This window comes from Podarcis pityusensis (assembly GCF_964106645.2).
Source record: "Podarcis pityusensis genome assembly, chromosome: 17".
Classification (NCBI taxonomy): Eukaryota; Metazoa; Chordata; class Lepidosauria; order Squamata; family Lacertidae; genus Podarcis; species Podarcis pityusensis.
This window is the reverse complement of record NC_138042.1, coordinates 33,394,293-33,421,524: the sequence shown is the minus strand read 5'-3', so window position 1 is coordinate 33,421,524 and position 27,232 is coordinate 33,394,293. Positions and strand designations below refer to the sequence as shown.

General features: G+C 44.5%; 2 long non-coding RNA genes across 2 annotated transcripts; one reads left to right on the top strand and one right to left on the bottom strand.

Moving 5' to 3' along the window:
* Nucleotides 1–4,393: 4,393 nt before the first annotated feature.
* Nucleotides 4,394–13,140, top strand: LOC308466542. The gene is made up of 3 exons (XR_013980874.1): nt 4,394–4,529; nt 4,847–5,072; nt 12,163–13,140. It is a non-coding gene; the product is annotated as an uncharacterized lncRNA (long non-coding RNA).
* A 1,775-nt stretch (nt 13,141–14,915) lies between these two features.
* LOC308467056 lies at nt 14,916–24,355 on the bottom strand. The gene is made up of 2 exons (XR_013981124.1): nt 21,398–24,355; nt 14,916–15,346 (listed from the first exon to the last, which is right to left on the bottom strand). It is a non-coding gene; the product is annotated as an uncharacterized lncRNA (long non-coding RNA).
* Between the last annotated feature and the right edge of the window lie 2,877 nt (nt 24,356–27,232).

Genomic DNA, 27,232 nt, shown 5'->3' with positions numbered 1-27,232 from the left:
CCATCCTTCTCTGACCTCTCTGCTCTCTTTTTCTTTGTCTCTGTCTGTTCTTCTCTTCCTGTCTCCTTCTCCTTCTCTTTTTCAAACAAGAAAGTGGTGTTGGTATCATTCAGTCCTAATCCACAGAGAATATAAATGTTTTAATCTATCTATCTATCTATCTATCTATCTATCTATCTATCTATCTATCATCTATCTATCTATCATCTATCTATCTATCTATCTATCTATCTATCTATCATCTATCATCTATCATCTATCATCTATCTATCATCTATCTATCATCTATCTATCATCTATCTATCTATCTATCTATCTATCTATCTATCTATCTATCTGAGATGGTTGCAGATATTTGCCTTATAAATATCAAAAGCATCAAAGTGGGAAAGGAGTTAATAGAAGTTCTCAATTCCAGCCTCTTCTGAATAGTCACTCATATCACTTTTTTTGTACTTTCCACAATGTTGTGATAACAAAAGCACAACTTAGGCACAAAAATTTGCAGGGCACAAATGGATCCATGTATTTGGGGGACCCTTATGTCACACAATTCTCCCTTTATACTTCTGATTCACAATTAAATCTTTCAACTCTTTTATTTTGCATTTTTCTCCTTATAGGTTCTGCTCTTGATCAGTCTCAAGACATGGTCGTCAAGAATGGGGACAATGTAACCCTAGACTGTTCCCAAAAAAATTCCAATTACGTTAGCATGTACTGGTACAAGCAAGAGCGGAAGACGCATGCACAGCTTCAGCTGGTGATTTATTCAACAGGGACTTCTGATGTTGAGAAGGAATTTAAAGACCGGTTCAAGAGCCCTGGAACACAGAATAAGCGGCTGTCTCTGATCTGTGAGGGAGCCCAGCCAGAAGACACAGGCACCTACTTCTGTGCCAAGCAAGATCACACAGTGAGACACCAGCTGAGGAAGACAAACATAATTCTCTTCCCAGGAAACAGGACCGCCTGAATATATCTTGCAGGCCAAGGACAAAAATACAAGGGGGAAGGCTTTTCGTAATGTAACATGGGACACCATCTACCAGGAAGTTCTCCTGCACAGGGCCTGTTTAAATGAACAGGGGCTGTGCAAGAGCTTGTACATTTATGGATGGAGATATCTTACCGAGGCAGACACATCACCTGATAATGGTCCACACTTTTGGCTCTGCAAGGCATGAGGAAGAGTCTATCTACTCCCCTCAGTCTGTGCTCTCGCACAGTTCCCATTCACTTCAATGGCCCTTGTGAGAGAAAACATTTTTGTGTCCCTCAGAGCAAAACTTGCAGGCAATATCTACAGCGCCATCTTTACAATGAACAGCAACACAGATTCCTGAAGTTGCTTGTGCCGCCTGACAGAAGGCCATAGACTTGTTTTCTTCTCTTATTTCCTCATCTTTTTATCTCCTTTTCATTGCACCCCTGCCTTTTTATATCTCATCATTTCCCTGATCCCAGTTACATTCTTTTTGTAGCTTTGTTTTGTTTTTCAAATTTACAATGTGAGGGTGGTTACAACCCTTCCCAGGGCAGGATTTAGCCCTAAGCTACTGAAGGTAATGGGGCCCTTTATATGTCCAGCTGTCCTTTGTCAACAACAAATTGTCACTGTTTTTTGTGTTGTATATATGCTATATGGTAATTTATGGACCTAATAGGTATCTATTACTTACATCATAGGAGCCTACACAACACAAAACACTGTTGCTGTATGTAGGTTTTATTTTATTTGTTTTTTACCTTCTATTTTGGAAATGTACATCCAGGTGTTTTTTCCTTTAATTTTTTTTAGGGCCCCCAAGAGAGTGGGGTCCTATATAGCTTGTTTAGTTTATACATAAATCCGGCACTGATCCCTTCCCATAGTCCTTTCCCCATGAACTTACATCTGCAATAATATAGCTATGGCATGTGTTCATTTGTCTGATACCAATGCTCTCCTCCCCGATCCTTTCCAGTAGGGGTCAGTGGTGTACAAATATATGGCATGTGCTCACTTTGAACACAAGGTTGGTTGTTTAGCCCAGGCCTGGTCTACCTGCTGGGCCGTAGCTGCCTGAACTTTTGAGGTTTTCCCCAGCTTGCCTCCATGAGAACAATTAACAGGAGATTCCAAGGCTTGGATCTGTTCAGCATGCAACACATGTGCAACTAGGTAAAGGGACCCCTGACCATTAGGTCCAGTCGTGACCAACTCTGGCGTTGCAGTGCTCATCTCGCTTTATTGGCCGAGGGAGCCGGCGTACAGCTTCCGGGTCATGTGGCCAGCAAGACTAAGCCGCTTCTGGTGAACCAGAGCAGCGCGCGGAAACGCCGTTTACCTTCCCGCCGGAGCGGTACCTATTTATCTACTTGCACTTTGATGTGCTTTTGAACTGCTAGGTTGGCAGGAGCTGGGACCCAGCAATGGGAGCTCACCCCGTCACGGGGATTTGAACCGCCGACCTTCTGATCGGCAAGTCCTAGGCTCTGTGGTTTAACCCACAGCACCACCCGCGTCCTACATGTGCAACTACCACACTATAAAATACAAAAATACAGTGGTACCTCGGGTTAAGAACTTAATTTGTTCTGGAGGTCTGTTCTTAACCTGAAACTGTTCTTAACCTGAAGCACCACTTTAGCTAATGGGGCCTCCTGCTGCTGCCACGCCGCCGGAGCACGATTTCTGTTCTCATCCTGAAGCAAAGTTCTTAACCCGAGGTACTATTTCTGGGTTAGCGGAGTCTGTAACCTGAAGCGTCTGTAACCTGAAGCATATGTAACCCGAGGTACCGCCGTACATGTTGTGAAGCACAGCCATCAAAAGAAGTCTCCTTGCCACTCGAAACAGAGGATTGTTCATTATGTTTGACAGCGGGGCATAGCCTCTCTTCTGTGTCATAGCCTCCCTTTAAAACTATGGCCCTAGGCCATATTGTGTCCTATTTTTTGCTCTGCTGAGGCTAAGAACCTAAGAACTGCTTGTTGTTGTTGTTTGGTCATTTAGTCATGTCCGACTCTTCGTGACTCCATGGACCAGAGCACGCCAGGCGCTCCTGTCTTCCACTGCCTCCCGCAGTTTGGTCAAACTCATGCTGGTAGCTTCGAGAACACTGTCCAACCATCTCGTCCTCTGTCGTCCCCTTCTCCTTGTGCCCTCCATCTTTCCCAACATCAGGGTCTTTTCCAGGGAGTCTTCTCTTCTCATGAGGTGGCCAAAGAACTGCTTGTTAGACAAGGCCAAAAGGCTCACCTATTCCAGTATTCTTGTTGTATGTGGTGGTCCTTCATTTTCTCTTGCCCACCTATGTTTCATTGTGCTAATTTCCCGGTTGACATCAAAGATGCTACTGTGTCTTCTGTTGGCTTAGTCAAGAAAATGTCTCCTCAGAGGTGTTCAAAAGTCCCAATAAGGCTCTGTTCCAAGTTTCGCGCTTCATGGTGGTCAGGAAAAGGACAAAACCAATTATCTTTAGATGGACTGGTAAAAGCAAGAAAGGGAAATGGACGCCCAGATTAATCTGGTTGTTTTCCCCCCCAGCAGGAGAGTCTACCACTGAGAAGGAAGTTTAAGGCTGCTTCAGGAGCCCAGAAATGAAAATTTTGAGTTGTCCCTGACTTAGCCGAGAGACAGGGGCTCCCAGTTCTGTACCAAGGAAGATTACACAGTGAGAGGCAAATGCCGAAGAAACAAAGGACAGACTTATTCACAGGGTTGCTGTTACACTCACAGTAACCCCAGATTTACTGATGCCTGGGCCCAATCCAAAGTGCACCTCTCTGTGGTGGTGAAATAATAATGACAACATGGCAAAACAATAGACAATCTGTTGCCAATTAATGGTCCACCCCAATCATCTGTCTTGTTTTCCTTATGGTGTTGTGGCACTCATGTCCTGCTTATTGGGGGGGGGGGGGGTTGGCTTCCCACAGGTTCATCACTGTGAGAACAAGATACCTATACTAGCAGGCTTTTCTTATGTTTCGTGTACAGTGGTACCTTGGGTTACAGACGCTTCAGGTTACAGACGCTTCAGGTTACAGACGCTTCAGGTTACAGACTCTGCTAACCCAGAAGTAGAACCTCGGGTTAAGAACTTTGCTTCAGGATGAGAACAGAAATCGCGCGGCAGCAGGAGGCCCCATTAGCTAAAGTGGTACCTCAGGTTAAGAACAGTTTCAGGTTAAGAACGGACCTCCAGAACGAATTACGTTCTTAACCTGAGGTACCACTCTATTGAGATTTGTCCACGGGATTTCTTTTAGCAAAACTAAAGGTTGCCATTGAATGCATCTTGTCATCTCCTCTGAACAGCACCCTCCCCAGCTGACTCTGCTTCTAGTGGTTTCTCTCTCATTTCCACTCCCTTGCCCACAACACCTCCTGTTCTCCCATCTGGGTTTTATTGCAGTCGCTACGTGAAGAGCATCAAGGATGTTGCTGCGCCTGGAATTGGCTCGGTGGGGCAAATGTCTGCTGAAATGCTCCTTTACTCCAGTAAGCTCCCATTTTCTCCTCACACTGCTGTTCTCATCAGGTAAGTGATATATTATGACTGCCTTCATAACATTGGTAGCCTTCCAGTGCTTCTGAACTGGGATTTATTTTTAACGCCAATTGGGAAGATAGGACCCACTTTTATTTTTGGTGTCTGTCAATAGTTTTTACCAGAGCTGAAAATAGTACTGTCAAAATATTATGTGTTCATGTATGCTGCTTTTTATTATTGTCTGGGGTCAAGGAGGTGTAAAAACACTGTTTTTGAAGTTGTGAACATCTCCCTCCAATCGCAAGCCATCCGATTCAATTCTCATCTCTTTTTCTTGTATCTTCATTTTGTTTTCACTCTTATAGGTAGTGCTGTGCAGCAGACTTCTGATACGATTGTCAGGGGAAACGAGGAGGTTCTGCTGAGTTGTTTCCAAGAGAAAACCACTTTTAGCTACATGTACTGGTATAAGCAAGAAGGGAAGAAGGATCCGCAGCTCCAGCTGGTGGCTTTTTCGGTGGAAGGTTTTGGAGGAAGCGATATCATTCAGAAAGAATTTGAAGGCCGCTTCGAGAGCCGTGGAATGAATGGGTATGTCTTCAATCTGACCTTGAAAGAGGCAAAGCCGAGCGACGCAGGCACCTTCTTCTGCGCCAAGCAAGATAACACAGTGAGCCAACTGTTACCATAAAGCACCAATGCTGCAGCAAGCAAAGGCTCTAGCAGCTCAGCCAGCTGCTTGTGGCTGGAAAGCCAGACAGGATGTTTGTGACTGTTGCCATGGGAACAAAGGGGCAGTCCATTCTGTACTGAGCACCGGATGTTAGCTCAGTGTGTGTGTGTCATATGACCCGTACTGGATGTACTTGGGAGGAGTTTCTTCTTGCTGTGGTTGAGTGCAGACATGATTCTCTGTACTGATGTAAGAGGCAGAAATAAATGATGTAAATAGTTTTCTGTCTGCTTCTTTCCCCTCCCTGGGGACACCAAAGGGGAGAGAGGAAGAACGGTGTGTTCCTCTCATACATCTGAGAAGAATCGCCGGACCTCGCCTGCTTATCAGCAGAGGTTGGGAGACGCGGGGAGGTCGACAGGAATATCTGCCGGTGCCTACGCTTGTGGCACATTCCTCTGACCCAGGCAGAATTCCAACAGTGGCAGCCTTCGGATGGTTGCGATTCATCAGACATCTGCATGAGAGGCTGGTGGATTGTCCTCCTCTGCTCCAAGGAGGAAGAAAAGCGTCTGAGAAATGCCAGAGGCTCCACAGACAGCTGATGGAAAGAAGAGGTGTTTTCCAGAGCAACAAAGTTCAAGGTATGCTGCATTTCGGGCTAAAAGTGTGAACGCAGTCTGATTAATTCACTGGTTCACGGGGAGCTGCGTTTTGGAAAAATACAGCTCCGGGAGAAGAGGCCTGCAGCTTGGAAGCTCAGCCTGCATTCCACAAATTTTTGTGGTAGATAAGATGTCTTATTGAAATGCATTGTTGCTAGGTAACGGAAAGTTACTGGCAAAGGGGCTGGACTGTGAGCCTGGGAAAGCGAAACAAAATCAGAGAATGTTTCGGCTACAAGGTTTACGAGCTCTTGGAAGGGACTTTTCAATAGCAGCCTGAGTTTAGCTGCCAGGTGCAAAGAGCGTAAACAATTTGCAGTTTGCTGCGTGAGAAAGGAAAAAACAACTGTTGGATTTTACAGTTTGTTTGAGAGTGTGGGCTGGAAAGCTGAAGAGGCTTGGCTTCAAGATGGATGCCAAGAAAGGAGGTTTGCCTTGCCCACCTTCCTTAACCAATGACAATTATTCATCTTGGTCTGTGAAGATGAAGGCCCTGCTGCAGAATCAGAGGCTTTTTGATGTAATTGAAAACCCCATCCCTGCAGCACCAACCAGAGGTTGGGAGTCACAGAACGTAAGGGCCAGGACTGCTATAATTCTGTGTGTCTCAGATGATCAGTTGGTGCATGTTCAGCATTTAGAAAATGCGAAAGAGGTATGGGACACGCTGCGTACAACGCATCAGAGAGATGCTGGTTCTTCAGCGTTGCTGTATTTTGAGAAATTGACCAATCTGAGACTTGCGCCTGATGGAGATGTTCAAGCGCACCTGACAGAAATGAAGTTTCTGCGTCAACAGATGGTGGAACGCAATTTCCGTCTTCAGGAGGAAGTGTTTTGCTTCATGATGATAAACAGCCTTAGCCGCACCTACAAGGTTGTTGCCAGTCAGCTTGGTTCCCTACCGGCCGCGCAGCTGACCGCGGAGAGAGTTTGTGCTGTGGTTCTGAATGAACACGACAGACTTGCTGCACTGGAAGAAAAAGACAGGGGGAGGGAAGAACAGAGTTCTAATTCCCCCACTGCTGATGCTACTGGAGAGCATGGTGTAGCATTGAGTGCTGTCCGATGCTACAATTGTGGACAGACTGGGCATCTACAGCGAAACTGTAAGAAGCCGCGCCAGTCAAGAGGAGCAAAGAGCAGCTCTACGAAGCCTCAGGCGTCAGGCAAAAGCCGTACCAAGTGCCAGGTGAAACCTGCAAAGGCTATGATGGCGAAAGGAACCACGCCAGATGTTGGGAACTCGTTCATAATTGACACGGGCGCCACGGTTCACATGTGCCCGCACAGAGGACTATTTTCGACGTTGAAGAAGCAAAGCTTCACTGTGAAACAGGCCAACGGTCAAGAGTTGGAAGCAACTGGAATTGGGACTGTGTATCTTGAGAGTCTGAACTTGACTATAAGTGATGTTTACCTGATTCCAGAACTGAGATTTAATCTGCTGAGCGTGTCGCAGATTGCAAAGAAAGGGCTGAAACTGTCCTATGATGCTAAAAGCTGCAAGATCTACAAAGATGGAGAACTGTTTCTTACTGCCAAAGAGAAAGATGGACTGTATTTGCTGACTTTTGATCAAAGTGATTACATGAAATGTAATTCTTCTGTTTCTAACGAAATCTCTCTTGCAGGGGTGACCAAGACCAGTGTGAGCACCAGGAAGGTGACCAAGACCAAGAAGGTCGACAGAGCATTTCAGCGGGTGTATGCTGATGTGATTGGTCCTCTAGAACCATCTAGAGGCGGTGCACGATTTTACCTTGTGTGTGTGGATTGTTTCACTAATTATTCTTGGGTTTATATGATGGAGAAACCACAAGAAACTTTAGAAAAGTTTCAGGAGTTTTGTGACAAGGTTAAAAGTATGCATGATGCTAACATTGATTGTCTTTTCACAGATGACAAACAAGTTTTTCTGTTACAGAAGTTTCAGAAGTTCCTGGATGGAAAAGGGATAGACCACAAAGTGGCAGTTTCGCAAGAAGCGTGGAACAGGGGGGTCTGTGTGAGAGTGAACAAAGAATTGCAAAAGGGGATGAATGCGCAATTGCTGAGTTCACATTTGCCACATGAATATTGGGCCGAATCGCTAGCGTCCTATCTTCATGTGTGGCTGAGAAAAGTCTCAACAGAGTTGGGATGTTCTCCTTTTGAGAAGCTGTTCAATAGAAAACCTTCTGTTGCCTATTTCAAGGTTTTCGGGTCTCATGTGAGAACAGAAGCTCCAGGTGGAGTAAAGAATGCCAGAGGCATTTTTGTGGGATATGAAAAGGGTCTCTACAGAGTAATTTTGTCTGAATCTGGTCAGGTGATTCTCACAAAGTTCCTAGAGAGTGCTCCAAAGCAAGAGCGGGTAGTACAGACATTTCCCACAGGAAACGATTCAGATGATGATGATGAGTTTGATCTTATTGAGTTCAGTAGTACTGATGATGACAGCGATAGCTCAGACAGCTCAGTTGTCACAGTCATTGAGAGGAAATCTCACATAATGACTAGACCCTCAGAAGAGGAGGATGAACCATTGATTAAGCTTAGTACTGGTTCTCCAGAGAGTCCAAAGGTTGAACCAGTGAGCACAGAGGATCAGAACCTCTTACGTAGGTCTGAGAGAGCAACGAAGGGTGTACCACCCAAGAGGTATTCAAAGGAGTTTGCTAACCTTGCATATGTTGCTATTGTAAACGACCAAGGACAGATTGAAGCTGTGTCTGAGTCAGAGACAAAGGCACAACAGAGAGTTGTTAACCGAGGTAATGCGAAGTCACACAACCAGAGAGGTACATTGGTTAAACCAGTGGCGGGTAGTTCCAAGGGTGGAACTGAAACAACAGGGGAATGTTATAAATATAACAACTGTTTGTTTTCTTCTCTGGATGACGCTTTGCTCGCAGCACACATTGATACTTTAGGGGGAGTATGTTACCATAAAGCACCAATGCTGCAGCAAGCAAAGGCTCTAGCAGCTCAGCCAGCTGCTTGTGGCTGGAAAGCCAGACAGGATGTTTGTGACTGTTGCCATGGGAACAAAGGGGCAGTCCATTCTGTACTGAGCACCGGATGTTAGCTCAGTGTGTGTGTGTCATATGACCCGTACTGGATGTACTTGGGAGGAGTTTCTTCTTGCTGTGGTTGAGTGCAGACATGATTCTCTGTACTGATGTAAGAGGCAGAAATAAATGATGTAAATAGTTTTCTGTCTGCTTCTTTCCCCTCCCTGGGGACACCAAAGGGGAGAGAGGAAGAACGGTGTGTTCCTCTCATACATCTGAGAAGAATCGCCGGACCTCGCCTGCTTATCAGCAGAGGTTGGGAGACGCGGGGAGGTCGACAGGAATATCTGCCGGTGCCTACGCTTGTGGCACATTCCTCTGACCCAGGCAGAATTCCAACACCAACTGCACAGGAAACCAGGCACAAACCCCTTCATCAGGGAATATACATGAATGTGATAATGGCTGTTACACAGGGACAAACTCATGGGTGTAGCTGGGGTTTATGTTGGGGGGTGAGGACCACCCACCTGTCATCACCCTATGTTTGGCTCTGTCTAGCAGATTCGGAATGAAACTTCTCAACAACAGTTGTTTTAAATTACTTTCTTTTGATCCCAAATGCTCCAATTTCTACTTTTTGTTAGGTATTTTTATTTAGTTAGTTAGTTAATTTGGGAGGAAGGCAAGTGCCCCCCCCACACCCACGGACAGACCCAAAACACTTTGGTACATAAGGAGAAAAACCCACCAACTTCCCAGTTATTAGCATGGGGCAGAATTCACTGGGAGGTTCTCTAAGTCCCATTAAGAAAGGTGGGGGGGGGGCAGGAACCGTTTAAGAGTCACGTACAGCATTCTTGGTGCTAGATAATTTAAAAAGTACTGGACCCAGAGGACCTTTTCTGTGAATGGAAGAGACTTTTCTTTTCACAGACAGGATGGGGAGCCAGTGGAGGCTCCCACTGGAGGGAGGGAAAGGTTTAACCGAGTACAGCCTGGCAGGTTTGTGTTCATTCAGTGGCAAAGGCATTTCCTTCAGGTGAACAAGCGCAACCCCACACTTTGCCTAGAAAGCACAGGTCCGAGCGTTTGTCAGTTTGTATTGCTGCTTTCGCTGGTAATCTGCTGAACCGGACGAAACATCAATCAAGGTTTCCATGGAGTGGGTTTCTCTCACCACCCCTGGTGAGGTGGGAGCAGCTATGGGTTATTCTCCTCTGGCACCAAAAATATTTGGGGCCTTTTCCTGCATCATAGCCATGACAGTCTACATTCCCGGTATATTCCCTGCTTAAGGGATTTGTGTTTGGTTTTCTATACAGTCACCTCACTGTGTCAACTTGGCTTTCTTCAAGGCCAGAGGCAAAGAATACCAATTGGCTCCAGGGCTCTCAAAGTGGACTCAGAATTCCTTCTCAATGGGCATAGCTGTCAACTTACAGATTTGAAAATAAGGGACCAGCAGCCAAAATAAGGGATTTTCAGGGCACAGGTATGTTCAACTTCTGAGCCCCTCCGAGCCAAAGGCAGAAAGCCCAGCCAGCAGCCAAACGAAGCCTCAAGCGGTGGTTCCCACAGCGCAGCAACCCAGCAAAGGGGATGCAGCAACGGAAACCACCGTCACCTCTCCACTGGGAAGCGCTGAGCAAAGACGGGGCCCCAGGCAATGTGGCCGATTTGATCGGCACAAGGCATGCAAGCTCCACCCCCCAGTTGTTCTTAGACTCCTTATTGGGTGAGCAACGCAGCCAAGCAACACAGTTGGAGCCTCCCTCCTCCCTGGCCGGCAGGGAGGAAGGGAGAGGAGCTGCTTCCTATGAAACACGGGAAATTTAAGGGATATCATCAATAAGGGACAGCAGCAGGACACGGTGCTGGGATAAGGGAGATTCCTACCAAATAAGGGACGGTTGACAGCTATGTCAATGGGAGAGCTTCTTCCAGGGGGAAATCACCAGTTGGAACTGTGGAGCCTTATTGGGGTGTGTGTGTGAGAGAGTGAGGGTGGATGGATGGATGATGCTGTTGTGCTCATATCCTGCTTGTGGGTTTCTCACAGACACTTGATTCATTGTTGTGAGAACAAGATTCTGAACTCGATGGGCCACTGGCTCTTATTACATTTCTTTATTTGAGACAGGTCCACAGATTTTCTTTCAGCAAAACCAGACTGCCGTTTAATGTCCATCCTTGTCTCCCCGAAACAGTTCCCTCCCCAGCTGACTCTGGTTCCAGCCGCCCTGCTTGAGTGGTTTCTCTCTCATCCGCTCTCCTTTGCCCCACAACACCTCTCCCATCTGACTGAGCTTTATTGCATTAGCTACTTGAAGATCGTCGGCCATGTTGCTGCATCTGGGGTTGGCTCGGTTGGGCAAATGTCTGCCGAAAGGCTCCTTTGCTCCAATAAAGCTTCCATTTCCCGCTCACTTTACTCTTCTCATCCGGAGAAGTGGCTTATTATTACCACAATTGCTTAAACCAGGGGTCGCCAAACTTTACTGATGTGGGATTTTGAACCCCAACCTGAAATATCAGGCCCACTTTTATTTTTTGTTCATATCAATAGTTTTTAACAGCTAAAAGTGGCACTGTCAAATATTACCTGACATATTCATATATGCTAGTCTTAATTGACTTGGGTCAATTAGGTCCCTGAAAAAAAGAGTGAGAGTCTCGTGAAAGCCTTCAAAGAAAACCTGTGCTGGTACCATTGACGTGACCCTCTTTTGACTGTGACAAGACCCAGTTGTGAATCACAAAAACCAGTAATTTGTACAAGACCTGAGTAAGCTGGCAGATGTTTGACTTAGAGATCTAGATAACCTGAAGCTGCAATTCCTCTCCTGGTTATTTCCAAAAGGGTTTTGGATGTTTTATTTTATTCTTCTGAATATGCTAGAGTTGTCACAGAAAAACGACAACATCACTTAAGTTCTAAGGTTTACAATGTACAAATCTTTTAGAAATATTGTTCTTGAAGTTGCCTGGTGCCTTCGCTGCACATCTTTAGATGCCAGGCAAAAACACTCTTCTCCCCCACCTCTGGCTACTTAAAACAATTTATGGCCTTTTAAACTGTGTTTTTTTGGGGGTATTGTTATTGTTTGTTATTATGTTATGTATCTTTGTGTTTTTTGTATTGTAAACCGCCCTGTGATCTCTGGATGAAAGGCAGTGTAGAAATTTAATAAATAATAGTAACAACATCATTACTTAATTGTAAGACACCTGAACTGATTCTCATTTGTATTTTATTATTTTTCTGTTGAAAACCGCTCTGGGATCTTCGGATGAGAGGCAGTATACACATTTAATAAATCATAATAATAAAATTATTTTTACAGGCTGTGCTGTTAAGCAGTCTCCAGACATGGTTGTCAGGGAAAACACATCGGCCACCCTCGAATGTTCTCAACTGAAGACTAGTCATAGCTACATGTCCTGGTACAAGCAAGAAAGGGAGAAGAACTCACAGCTCCTGCTCATTGTTCTATCTACAGAAGGAGGATCACAAATTGAGAAAGAATTTGAAGGTCGCTTCCAGAGCCCTGAAGTAAAAAAGAATTCATTGCCTCTGACCTTGAAGAAAGCGCAGCTGGGAGACACAGGCACTTACTTCTGTGCTAAGCAATATCACACAGTGAGGAAATTGCACAGGAAACCAAACAGAAACCCCTTCACTGGAGAATGTATGTGTAGGTGATAATGGCTGCTATATGGAGACAGGCCCAAATTATTTTGGTGCCCGAGGAGAGAAATCTCAAGTCGCATCTACGAGAAAAAGCCCACGCCTGTGGCTATAGAGTTGGACTGGGACGTGGGGGATCAGGGTGGATTTGATTTAAATCACGATTTAAATCACTGGCCAGTAAGACTTGATTTAAATCATTCTTTTTACAGAAAGACTCATTCTTGCTGGTATAATCTTAATATTTCCAACCAGATGAAGGTTTCTTTTTTTAAATAATAAATTTTCAGAATAGTATTTACAGTTATATCACAAATTACTGATTTGGTTATACGGTTAGAAATACATAGACAAGAGAATTATGAAATTATGGAATTTCTGCTGTACTTCATTGGAAGGAGAAAAATAACCATGTCATTAATAACAATAGAAACAATTTATTTAACTAAAACAGTAACATAACAGCGTGTGTACCCATATTTGTTAACTGAGGCGGTTAAACAATGGGGGGGGGGGAACATAGACAGTTTTAGCACACATGAAAAACTTAAAACAAATCTTTATTTCCTGGTGAATAGCCATTGGACTATAATGTAACTTAAATAGAAAACTATCTTTAGAAAGATTTTTCCTCCAAAAGCATTTTATTTTAAAAATACAATTTAAATTTTAAAAATCTGATTAAAATTGGGGTTTGTTTTATTTTAAAATATTGATTTTTATCCACCCTGGTTCAAATGCCTGAAGTCCTTGGAGGAAAAGTGGGATAGAAATATGGTAAGAAATAAGTAAAAAAACAAAACTACACGCACAAAACTTGGTCACAAATATTTCCTCCTTAAGGAGGTTGGGGGCAGAGGGATGGCAGAGCAGTTACCAAACATCCTGGAAGATATGGCCTATCTGGATCCATTTCAATCTGGATTCTGGTCTGGTTTGGGGACCAATTCAGTCTTGGTCACCCCTGCTAGATTACCTGTTTAGAGAGGACTGAGGAATGTGTTTCTGCTATGTCTGTGGCTTTTGATACCATTGACTGCAGTAGCCTCTTGGACTAGTTCTGTGGGATGGACGGGGGCTTTATTTTACAGTGCTCCCACTCCTACCTGCAGGGCTATGCCTAGAGATTACCACGGTGAGACTGTTTAAGCTCCAAGGTGTGCCACAGGCTATACAGTGGTACCACGGGTTAAGTACTTAATTCGTTCCGGAGGTCCGTTCTTAACCTGAAACTGTTCTTAACCTGAGGTACCACTTTAGCTAATGGGGCCTCCTGCTGCTGCCGCGCTGCCGGAGCCCGATTTTCTGTTCTTATCCTGAAGCAAAGTTCTTAACCTGAAGCACTATTTCTGGGTTAGCGGAGTCTGCAACCTGAAGCGTATGTAACCTGAAACGTATGTAACTCGAGGTACCACTGTACTCTTGGCCCCTGTGCTATTTAATATCTATGACGCCACTGGATGTGGTTGTTAGGAGTTTGCAGGCAAAGAATATTCAGAACACTGATGACACACTGCTCAACTTCTCCAGGACAGGGAGCGCATGGTTTGGACTGTTGTCTGTGCACTTGTGGACTGGATGAAGGCCAATAAACAGAGCTTGAACTCCCCCAAAATGAGACACACTGTAGATTGGTGGTTCTAGTGTCCAGGAGAGTTTTTATGTCCTGTTTTTTGTTGTTCTCAAATCAACTTACTTAGAGTAGGGGGCCAGGGTAATGCCATGCTGTGTGGCATCGGTTGCCAACAATGCCCATATATGCCCATAGAGGCCTTTCCGACTAAGTGTAGGAAGATCCTTCTGACAGTAAGAGCTGTTAGGCAGTGGAACAGACTCTCTCGAAGGGCGGTGGACTCTCCTTCCTTGGAGGTTTGAAGAAGAGGTTGGATGGCCACCTGTCATGGATGTTTTAGTTGAGATTCCTGCATCGCAGGAGGGTTGGACTAGATGACCCTCAGGGTCCCTTCCAACTCTGCAATTCTATGATTCTATGAATGATGCCATTGTGGCTAGTCTTAGACCGCAAGCCTAAGCTGCCATTCTGTGTATACAAATTCATCCATGAAACTGAGCTTCATGGCTGCAACCCTAAGCACAGGAACAAAGGAAGCTGCCTTATAACTGAATTAGGCCAGTGCTCCCATCTGGCTTTGTATCAAAGACTGACAGTCTCTCTCTAAGGATTTCCTCCAGCAGCCATATCTGGAAATCTGTGACCTCCTCCCTACAACACACGCACTCCACCACTGTGTTATAGCTGTGCCCCCAAAGCACACTGGCCGGATCACTGGGACTTCCTTCTACGCAGAGTTAGGGTCAAACTGCACTTCCCATGATCAGGGGGAAAACAAAGGGCCAGGCTGCCAGGGCTGGAGTCAGATGCAGGTCAGCACAAAGAAGCAAGGCCAGTTGTCAGTGCTCAGCCAACTTTTTATTCAAGGAAATTAATATACAACTCAGCAACACTTCCCAGTAGGTCTTGGCCCGGTGGAGCAGTTGTCAGGACTGAGGTCCCTGCCTTCTAAGGCTCCTCCTCTCCCAAGCAGTCTCAAACAGCATCTGAGCATCTTTGGCCTCTGTTCCACTCTCCTCATTATTCTGTGCGTTCTTGGAGACAAGGCTGGAGGGGAGCTTGTCGCAGCAGGAGAGGGAGACTCCCTGGATTCCTCAGCAGTCTCTTGACGTCCCTCCTCTGCTTCAGCCTTGGAGTCTGAACTGCTTCCTTCCACAGGTTCTTCCCGCTCACTAAACTTTGTTGCCCCTTCAGCATTTGTTGCTTCCTTAGATTCTCCGAATTGCAGGAATTGGCCTCTCTACTTATACTGGCCACTGACACATGGCTTAAAAAAGAAAAAAAGAGGAGACTGATTTGCAAATGCTGTATATAGATCCACATTTAAAAATGATTACTACAATACTGAGTCATACAATGTAAACCCTTTGGTTTCGGTGAGTCTGAGTATGAATTAGCGGGATGCATTATTTTACTCTTGAGTATGACTAATGTTAGATATCAGCCTATAATTTTTATAGAGGAATATGATACATCTCACTGTAGTGGGGAGGACCAGGGCCTGTGTGCATCTGCTCAGTCGTCTGCCAAGGGGCTGGCTGCTGATGGGCAGTTCCTGGGCCCCTGCTTTCCTCCTTTACTTTTAAACCAGATTTGGAATGGACAGCCACTCAAACAGAGGACATCATACAGAGAACTGCCACCCGTCCTTATTCTGCCACCTGTCCTTATCCTAACCTTCTGATAGCCCTTCAAATGGACACAAGTCTTCTCCAAAGGAGGACACTGACCACCCTGTCTTTGCCTTGCTTGTTCTGCTAATGTGTGCATGTGGTACCAGTTGCTCTGCCATTGAGACCTTGTCCATTTCCCACATAATTTAAATAGGCTGCATTTTTTGGGGTGTTTGTTGTTTCCTAAACAGACAAGATGTGAAATTAGACTCTCTTTTAAAAAGTACTAGGGTAGTACTCCTTAGTACCTGGGAATGCTAGGATAGGAAGCACCCACATGATCCAGCCTATCTAGACACACCTGGAGATGCATCAGGGGAGCATCATTAGAGCAGCAGGCACAGTGCAAAGGTTGCTTGAACTGGTCCTTAGATGCCATGGCGGAGTTCAGAACCAAGCTTATTCACTGAAATCCCCATCCAAAAACACTCGCACGCTAATACTTTAAGAAGTGAGGGATATAGGTGATAATAGAGGGGCATGATGGTTGCATTGGAAGTTAGCCAGGACACCGCAGGGACTTGAACCCTGACCTGAAAACCTTGAAGGTGATGCTTGAAATGGTCCTTTGGTGCAATGGTGGAGTTAAGAATCAAGCTCAGTCACTGAAGTCACCACTTTCCCATGCTAATATGTTGGCTTTAAAAAAAGGGAGCCAATTGTTATTTGGGCAGTGTGAGATAGAGAAATAGAGAGGGATAGAGAGAGAGGGATAGAGAGCGATAGCAGTTGCATTGGAAGTAAGCATGGACACCGCAGGGATTTGAACCCCGTCCTGGGAACCAGGAGCGCCGACCACCAGTGCCTTTTGCTTTTTTTTTGAGCAATGCAACAAGGGGAAAAGCAAAACCTGAGAGAACATTCTGTGAATGTTCTCTCAGGAAAAAGAAAAACCTTAAGAGTTATGAAGAAATCTGCTGCAAAGGGCTTCCACTTCTGACGAGTCGGGGACTGCAACCTGAAAGAGTCTTAGCAGAAAACAATGTTAGTGCAAAAAGATGCAGATGGAACACGATAAGAGATTTCTTCCCTAGTCAAGCAAGGGGTACTGACCTAAATATCCTTGAACAATGGAATACCATTTTGACTGCCATTTTTGTCTGAAGCTGGATGAGCCATTGATCTGCGAATGTTCTCTCAGGAAAAAGAAAACCTGAAGATGTTAAGAAGAGCTCTTTGGAGAGACCTGTGGAGAGACCAGCAGAAAAGAAAATGAGAAAAAGGAGCGACCAATACAAAAAACATTGTCTTGGGGGGGGGGGGACACTGAGTAGTGGAGTGTGAACTTACCTAAAACAGCAGGTGACTCTCTCTTCAGGTACAGTGAGCTCTGGGAAGCCAGAAGAAAAGAGGAGCTGGAACAAAAGAAGACGTCTTCTCCTACTTGCAGGTGAGCCTCATTGCAGCGACGCAGAATAGGGCCTCTTCTGACAACTCCGTCACCGCAACCTGAAAGAGTCTTAGCACAATGAGTTGCAGATGGGACACAATAGAGATTTTCTCCCTGGCCAAGCTAGGGATACTCACCTAAATGTCCATTAGTGGAAGTGTATAGAACTATATTACTATCATTGTGATGTAGTGTTTAGGATTTATTTGTGAGGGATCCGTGCCTGTCATCGCCTCTGAAAATACAAGAGTACTTGATAGTTACCTTCCTTCAGCTGCGATGGTCGCTTCAAAGTGAGAAGTGATAGGTTTGCCTGCCCTGTTGCATAGTTACCTTTTGACGTCCGTTTCCCATTTATTATGTCATCTTGTCGTTGTTGCTGGAAAGGCCAGTCCTTTCAGTACCGCTCTATAACCTACAAGCATTCGTTCTGCCTCCACTGGAATCCTCCACTTGCAAGACACATTGGAGACATTCCAGAGTTGAAGGCTCCATTTTCAGATGGGAATATACAGAAGAATCCTTTGCTGTAAAAAGTCGCAAACTGTCTTGCCGCAACCTTAAAACGAATGAGGAATCCCAGAGTACCATTTTGACTAGATATTTCCTCCCTAGTCAAGCAAGGGATACTCACCTAGATGTGGTTCAGTCAGAGTGCCATTTTGACAGTCATTTTTTCAAGAAGCGGGTGAAGAGATTAAAAAGGAGAGACCAGTACAAAAGCATTGCACTGAAAAAGATCACCGAGTAGTTGTATAAAGTTGTTTGTATAAAGTCAACGCTTTGTGTTGTCTGAGCTTTGTGCTAAATAGCTGTTCCTAGAAGATGCTTAGCAAAAATAAAATAAAATCCAAAAACCTTGGTTATTGTCACCAGAGAACCACGTTATGCATCAGGGATAATTTTGCCTGGCCTGTTCCATAGTTGCCTTTTGAGTTCCATTTCCCATTTCTTTTCATAATCTTGCAGGTTCTGCTGGAAAGGCTTAGTGGAGTTGATGTTCTAGTCTGCTTCCTCATCTGATCCTCACCACAACCCTGTGAGGGAGGTTAGGCTGAGAGATAGAGCACTTCATGGCAGAGTGAGGATTTGAACTCGAGTCTCCCAGGTCCTAATCCAGCACTCTAGCCACTCTCAGGAACTTCCTTTGGAGAAAGCACTTTCCCTCAGGATCCTGGACTTGCCATGTCCCTGAGCAGTCACTCTCCAGTCGCCATCAGCAGGTTCATCCTCAAAATGATTTGCCTTTTCAGCAAGTTTTTAACTTACCTGTCTTTCTCTCCTTCCAAGGCAACCTGAGCCAACATGAAATCAGAAGAAACGGCTTTGTCCTCTCCTTGTCTTCTTTGTTTTTTCTTTCGACACGCACATTTCTAGCTTCAGTAACAAAAAACCCCAACTTTCCGTTCATGAAATGACTTCTCTAGTTGCCTTTTAAAAGAAATGCCTTCTATTTTCCCCACTCATTTTCCCTGTTCTTTAAGTGGACTTCATATCCATGTACCCTTTCATGTGCTCCTTCTTTTCATCCAGAGATTCATTAGCTTGAAAGGTAACTAAAACTTGATTCCCCTCTTCACATTCCTTCATTTATCTTCATTTTCTCTTGGTTTTCCAGTAAAGCATTTTTAATTTTCTTGATTCTCTTTAAAATCTCCATCTTGATATTTTTCTGAGGGTTTTTTTGGTCCATTTGAAGTGTGACTTTGTGTGCCTGGCAGTTCCTTCTGTTGGTCTGTGAAAAGCAATCCACATTTACTAGTTTCTCCCCAGCCCCATCCCACCAATCCCATGGAAAAAGTTTTTTGCTTGTTTGTTTGTTTGTAAAATACGTCCACCATGACTTCTGTGACTCTGCAGGAAGAGGTGGCTTCATCTGAGTGTTGTGGGCTCTTCAGACACAACTGTAAAGAGAGGGTGTCGATGAGACGCACCTGGAAGAGACTGGGGTCTTCAGCACCTTTTCTCTCTCCTACAGAAACAGAAGACCAAAAACAGCAGGTTACCTAAAGCCGCGCAATCAAAATGCATGTTTCTCTCAATAATACACTGCTGGTTTTTACTTGATGTATCAAGAGCTCTTACTCACTTTGCATCTTGGGAGTTAACAAAACAGTTCTGCCTCAGACACAGTGAACTCTGCGACGTCTGTAAATCAGAAGATCTGGAACAAAAGAAAGAGTGTTGTCCCACCCGCAAGTGTACCTCATTGTGGACCGACACAGGAAAAGGTCTTCTCTGCAGTGACGTCTCGACAGTAGAAGTTCCCTTGGAAACAGGAATGGCGGCCACCTGGCGTCTTCAGTTCCCAGCTCATCTGAAAAGAATGACTGAATGACCAATATTGCTAAGTGCAAGCTTCTTAAGAACTTGTATATTTTATGTATTATTACATCAATAACCTACCTTTTCTCCAGTGAGCTCATGGCCATGTGATCGTCCTTCTCCTGTGACCTGAAACAGTCTTTGCACAAAGAGTTGCAGAAGGAAGACAATATAAATTTTCTTCCCAGCGAAGCAAGCATGAGATACTCACCTAGATGTCCTCCACTCATAATATATTGCTATCATTGTGATGTAGCGTTTAGGGTTTACTTGTGAGTTATCTGAACCTGTCATCGCCTCTGAATATTCAAGAGTACTTGGTAGTTACCTTCCTTCAGCTGCAATGGTCACTTCAAAGTGAGAAGTGACAGGCGAAGAGGATGTGAGGGCGATCTGGCTGCGATATCTGCCACCCCATTGATCGCCAGGGTTGATTTGGCTGATCTGGCTGGCTAGGCTGTGGTCCCCTACCCCCCTCACCGCTCCATGTGTGTCCCTCCCGAAGCTGCGCGCTCAGTAGAAGAGGATGACCATCCCAGATAGAAGAACTGCACCATTCTTCGGTCAAGGGTATACGATAGCTCTGCTCCCCTGCTAGGACCTCCAAACAAGCTCAAGGTCCATTTGGAGGAGAACGCAGGGTAGTCAAGCTTCCAAGACTCCAGACACATCCAAGTAAGGTGCGGCAGTATGTATTAAATGGTGTTCTTGGAAGATGCTGAGCAAAAAGTTTAGAGGTTCCACCAGGGGAGAACAGCAATTGTATACCCTTGATCGAAGAATGGTACACTCCTTCTACCTGGGATGCTTGTCCTCTTCCACTGAGCGCACAGCTTTGGGAGGGACGCACATGGAACGTTGAGGGACACACCATAATTCATCCGCTTAGCGCATTTGTCCATGAAATCATAGGCCATGATTTTAGAATTATTACTACCACAGCCACATGACGTATCAGAGATAGGTTTACCTGCCCTGTTGCATAGTTATCTTTTGACGCCCGTTTCCCATTTACAGTATTATGTCATCTTGTCGTTGTTGCTGGAAAAGCCAGTCCTTTCAGTACAGCTCTATAACCTACAAGCATTCGTTCTGCCTCCACTGGAATCCTCCACTTGCAAGACACATTGGAGACATATTCCAGAGTTGAAGGCTCCATTTTAGGATGGGTAGATACGGAAGAATCCTTTATCGTAACAGGTCGCAAATCTTCTTGCCGCAACCTTAAAACGAATGAGGAATCACAGAGCGCCATTTTGACTAGATATTTCCTCCCTAGTCAAGCAAGGGATACTCACCTAGATGTGGTTCAGTCACAGAGTGCCATTTTGACAGTCATTTTTTCAAGAAGCGGGTGAAGAGATTAAAAAGGAGAGACCAGTACAAAAGCATTGCACTGAAAAAGATCACCGAGTAGTTGTATAAAGTTGTTTGTATAAAGTCAACGCTTTGTGTTGTCTGAGCTTTGTGCTAAATAGCTGTTCCTAGAAGATGCTTAGCAAAAATAAAATAAAATCCAAAAACCTTGGTTATTATCACCAGAGAACCACGTTATGCATCAGGGATAATTTTGCCTGGCCTGTTCCATAGTTGCCTTTTGAGCTCCATTTCCCATATCTTTTCATAATTTGCCAGTTTTGCTGGAAAGGCTTCGTGGAGTAGATGTTCTAGTCTGCTTCCTCATCGGATCCTCACAACCTGTGAGGTAGGTTAGGCTGAGAGATAGAGCACTTCATGGCACAGTGAGGATTTGAACTCGAGTCTCCCAGGTCCTAATCCAGCACTCTAGCCACTCTCAGGAACTTCCTTTGGAGAAAGCACTTTCCCTCAGGATCCTGGACTTGCCATGTCCCTGAGCAGTCACTCTCCAGTCGCCATCAGCAGGTTCATCCTCAAAATGATTTGCTTTTTCAGCAAGTTTTAAACTTACCTGTCTTTCTCTCCTTCTCTCCAACCTGAGCCAACATGAAATTAGAAGGAACGGCTTTGTCCTCTCCTCGTCTTCTTTGTTTTTTCTTTCGACACGCACATTTCTAGCTTCAGTAACAAAAAACCCCAACTTTCCGTTCATGAAATGACTTCTCTAGTTGCCTTTTAAAAGAAATGCCTTCTATTTTCCCCACTCATTTTCCCTGTTCTTTAAGTGGACTTCATATCCATGTACCCTTTCATGTGCTCCTTCTTTTCATCCAGAGATTCATTAGCTTGAAAGGTAACTAAAACTTGATTCCCCTCTTCACATTCCTTCATTTATCTTCATTTTCTCTTGGTTTTCCAGTAAAGCATTTTTAATTTTCTTGATTCTCTTTAAAATCTCCATCTTGATATTTTTCTGAGGGTTTTTTTGGTCCATTTGAAGTGTGACTTTGTGTGCCTGGCAGTTCCTTCTGTTGGTCTGTGAAAAGCAATCCACATTTACTAGTTTCTCCCCAGCCCCATCCCACCAATCCCATGGAAAAAGTTTTTTGCTTGTTTGTTTGTTTGTAAAATACGTCCACCATGACTTCTGTGACTCTGCAGGAAGAGGTGGCTTCATCTGAGTGTTGTGGGCTCTTCAGACACAACTGTAAAGAGAGGGTGTCGATGAGACGCACCTGGAAGAGACTGGGGTCTTCAGCACCTTTTCTCTCTCCTACAGAAACAGAAGACCAAAAACAGCAGGTTACCTAAAGCCGCGCAATCAAAATGCATGTTTCTCTCAATAATACACTGCTGGTTTTTACTTGATGTATTGAGAGCTCTTACTCACTTTGCATCTTGGGAGTTAACAAAACAGCTCTGCCTCAGACACAGTGAACTCTGCGACGTCTGTAAATCAGAAGATCTGGAACAAAAGAAAGAGTGTTGTCCCGTCCGCAAGTGTACCTCATTGTGGACTGACACAGGAAAAGGTCTTCTCTGCAGTGACATCTCGACAGTAGAAGTTACTTTGGAAACAGGAATGGCGGCCACCTGGCGTCTTCAGTTCCCAGCTCATCTGAAAAGAATGACTGAATGACCAATATTGCTAAGTGCAAGCTTCTTAAGAACTTGTATATTTTATGTATTATTACATCAATAACCTACCTTTTCTCCAGTGAGCTCATGGCCGTGTGATCGTCCTTCTCCTGTGACCTGAAACAGTCTTTGCACAAAGAGTTGCAGAAGGAAGACAATATAAATTTTCTTCCCAGCGAAGCAAGCATGAGATACTCACCTAGATGTCCTCCACTCATAATATATTGCTATCATTGTGATGTAGCGTTTAGGGTTTACTTGTGAGTTATCTGAGCCTGTCATCGCCTCTGAATATTCAAGAGTACTTGGTAGTTACCTTCCTTCAGCTGCAATGGTCACTTCAAAGCGAGAAGTGACAGGCGAAGAGGATGTGAGGGCGATCTGGCTGCAATATCTGCCACCCCATTGATCGCCAGGGTTGATTTGGCTGATCTGGCTGGCTAGGCTGTGGTCCCCTACCCCCCTCACCGCTCCATGTGTGTCCCTCCCGAAGCTGCGCGCTCAGTAGAAGAGGATGACCATCCCAGATAGAAGAACTGCACCATTCTTCGGTCAAGGGTATACGATAGCTCTGCTCCCCTGCTAGGACCTCCAAACAAGCTCAAGGTCCATTTGGAGGAGAACGCAGGGTAGTCAAGCTTCCATGACTCCAGACACATCCAAGTAAGGTGCGGCAGTATGTATTAAATGGTGTTCTTGGAAGATGCTGAGCAAAAAGTTTAGAGGTTCCACCAGGGGAGAACAGCAATTGTATACCCTTGACCGAAGAATGGTACACTCCTTCTACCTGGGATGCTTGTCCTCTTCCACTGAGCGCACAGCTTTGGGAGGGACGCACATGGAACGTTGAGGGACACAGCATAATTCATCCGCTTAGCGCATTTGTCCATGAAATCATAGGCCATGATTTTAGAATTATTACTACCACAGCCACATGACGTATCAGAGATAGGTTTACCTGCCCTGTTGCATAGTTATCTTTTGACGCCCGTTTCCCATTTACAGTATTATGTCATCTTGTCGTTGTTGCTGGAAAAGCCAGTCCTTTCAGTACAGCTCTATAACCTACAAGCATTCGTTCTGCCTCCACTGGAATCCTCCACTTGCAAGACACATTGGAGACATATTCCAGAGCTGAAGGCTCCATTTTAGGATGGGTAGATATGGAAGAATCCTTTATCGTAACAGGTCGCAAATCTTCTTGCCGCAACCTTAAAATGAATGAGGAATCACAGAGCACCATTTTGACTAGATATTTCCTCCCTAGTCAAGCAAGGGATACTCACCTAGATGTGGTTCAGTCACAGAGTGCCATTTTGACTGTCATTTTTTTCATGAAGCGCGTGGAGAGATTAAAAAAGAGAGACCAGTACAAACTCATTGCACTGAAAAAGATCACCGAGTAGTTGTATAAAGTTGTTTGTATAAAGTCAACGCTTTGTATTGTCTGAGCTATGTGCTAAATAGCTGTTCCTAGAAGATGCTTAGCAAAAATAAAATAAAATCCAAAAACCTTGGTTAATACCACCAGAGAACCACGTTACGTATCAGGGATAATTTTGCCTGGCCTGTTCCATAGTTACCTTTTGGGCTCCATTTCCCATATCTTTTCATAATTTGCCAGTTTTGCTGGAAAGGCTTAGTGGAGTAGATGTTCTAGTCTGCTTCCTCATTGGATCCTCACAACAGCCCTGTGAGGTAGGTTAGGCTGAGAGATAGAGCGCTTCATGGCACAGTGAGGATTTGAACTCGAGTCTCCCAAGTCCTAATCCAGCACTCTAGCCACTCTCAGGAACTTCCTTTGGAGAAAGCACTTTCCCTCAGGATCCTGGACTTGCCATGTCCCTGAGGAGTCACTCTCCAGTTGCCATCAGCAGGTTCATCCTCAGAATGATTTGCTTTTTCAGCAAGTTTTAAACTTACCTGTCTTTCTCTCCTTCTCTCCAACCTGAGCCAACATGAAATTAGAAGGAACGGCTTTGTCCTCTCCTCGTCTTCTTTTTTCTCTTTCGGCATGCACATTTATAGCTTCAGCAACAAAAAACCCCAACTTTCCGTTCATGAAATGACTTCTCTAGTTGCCTTTTAAAAGAAAAGCCTTCTATTTCCCCCACTCATTTTCCCTCTTCTTTAAGTGGACTTCATATCCATGTACCCTTTCATGTGCTCCTTCTTTTCATCCAGAGATTCATTAGTTTGAAAGGTAACTAAAACTTGATTCCCCTCTTCACATTCCTTCATTTATCTTCATTTTCTCTTGGTTTTCCAGTAAAGCATTTTTAATTTTCTTGATTCTCTTTAAAATCTCCATCTTGGTAAAGTAATCTAACCTAAGATGGTTTCAGTTGCCTTTTCAAACCTGTTTCATCTTCCCAGCCTCCCTCTCCTAATCCCTCTGCCCCTTAACTCCTCAGCTCTGACCAGTGAGAGGGCTAACACCAGTACTATAGCCAGGGACAGGCTCACTCACTGGAATATGGCTCGCTCCTTCCGCCACCAGTAGGTCATAACCACACATTAAAAAGTCCCTTGCAGCATTAATACAGTGGGTGCAAATGTCTTTATTTTTGACAGGGGGTCACTTCAGGGTTTTGATGGGAAATGAGTATTTTCTTTCCAAATTAATACATTCTGCAAATACAAAGGAACTGAATTTATAATCCACCCAAATCTCATGGATTACAAACTACAGGAACAAGACCTGCACAGGAGAATAAGGGAAAGACTATGGGAAGAGGGGCTGGCTTGGATCTCAGTGGCCCCCATTGAATTCTATGGAGCAAAGCAAATGGGCTGTACAGTTGGAAAGTAATCTGGGGTACAGTTGGAAAGGACAGCAGTTGCTTCTCACTCCTATGTATGCACAACATTCTATGATAGAATGAATGAAGACTGGGTGCTTGTTTTTAAAAAAGTTGGCTTAAAAAGAAGTAAAGTGGTGGTTAATTTTAAATTAATTTTAAATCATTGCTCCCGTTTGTAGCATACTGGTCGTCTTTCCCTTGAAAATTGCTTTGTTGAAATATAATACCTGGTTGGTGGATGAGAAGGGTTTGGAGTGACTGAAATAGATGCAAGGTAAAGGTAAAGGTACCCCTGCCCGTACGGGCCAGTCGTGTCCGACTCTAGGGTTGTGCGCCCATCTCACTTAAGAGGCCAGGGGCCATAGATGTACAGCTCCACTAATTACAGAAGAAATTTCATTTCACTTTGAGGATTAAAAACCTCAGTGTTTGATGCTTAAGAATGCCTTGTGTGGTTTAAAGTTCAGTGCTCTTTTCTGTTCTATCTTTGTCTTAACTTTAACCGCCATGACATGATTGCATAATTATTGTAACTTGCAAAATTGGGTGAAATGTGTAGTCATTTTCCGGATAATCATCACTGAAGTTGGACTGTTGTTTTACAGGAAAGCAGTTAGAGGTGAAATTACCGTGTGAAATTACTTTGGATATGGTTTTATCCTGCTGCAACCACAGTTGTGTAATGCATGACGTCATTAATCTATTTGCCATTGCCAATAGATTTAAAATTCTCCTAATCAAAAGCATTCATTTTAAAGGAATTTGCCTTGTTTGCACTGGGCAAGGAAAACATTGCCACAGAGAGAGCAGAAGGCTGATCTATAAGATGGTAAACTGGTATTTTCCTTTAACATTTTAGCAGGCACTGGCCCACTTGAAAATGGGGGCTGACTGGTAGTATTCCAGATAAGCCCACACTTGACTTGTCTAGCTTGATATCCTAACTACATATAATGTGATTGCAATGAAAGGTTTTTGCTTGAGATGATAGCTTCTTTGCACGACTATTCAGTAGTTCCTCTTTTAATACCTGACAGGAAAATGTCAGTGACATGACAGATGATTTCTCATGGGGAGAAATGTTTCATTAGGGGTCCATCTGGTTCAGTGTTTATATTAGTGCACTCTGAGAGACAGCCAAGATTCGGAATACGGTGTTATTTTGCTCCGTGTTATGTGTAATTTTTTTGTTTGCCTGTGCAACAAATGTGTAAACTAACCACAGTTTCCTGTGACATCCACACTCAGAGATTTCTGGATTAACTATAGTTAGTGAAAATAAGCCAGGAGCAAGCATGTTTTTATGTCCTGTTTTTTGTTGTTCTCAAATCAACTTACTTAGAGTAGGGGGCCAGGGTAATGCCATGCTGTGTGGCATCGGTTGCCAACAATGCCCATATATGCCCATAGAGGCCTTTCCAACTAAGTGTAGGAAGAACCTTCTGACAGTAAGAGCTGTTAGGCAGTGGAACAGACTCTCTAGGAGGGTGGTGGACTCTCCTTCCCTGGAGGTTTTGAAGCAGAGGTTGTATTGCCACCTGTCATGGATGTATTTTAGTTGAGATTCCTGCATCGCAGGGGGGTTGGACTAGATGACCCTCAGGGTCCCTTCCAACTCTGCAATTCCAATTCTATGAATGATGCCATTGTGGCTACTCCTAGACCGCAAGCCTAAAGCTGCCATCTTGTGTATACAAATTCATCCGTGGAATTGAGCTTCATGGCTGCAGCCCTAAGCACAGGAACAAAGGAAGCTGCCTTATAACTGAATTAGGCCAGTGCTCCCATCTGGCTTTGTATCAAAGACTGACAGTCTCTCTCTAAGGATTTCCTCCAGCAGCCATATCTGGAAATCTGTGACCTCCTCCCTACAACACACACACTCCACCACTGTGTTATAGCTGTGCCCCCAAAGCACACTGGCCAGATCACTGGGACTTCCTTCTAAGCAGAGTTATGGTCAA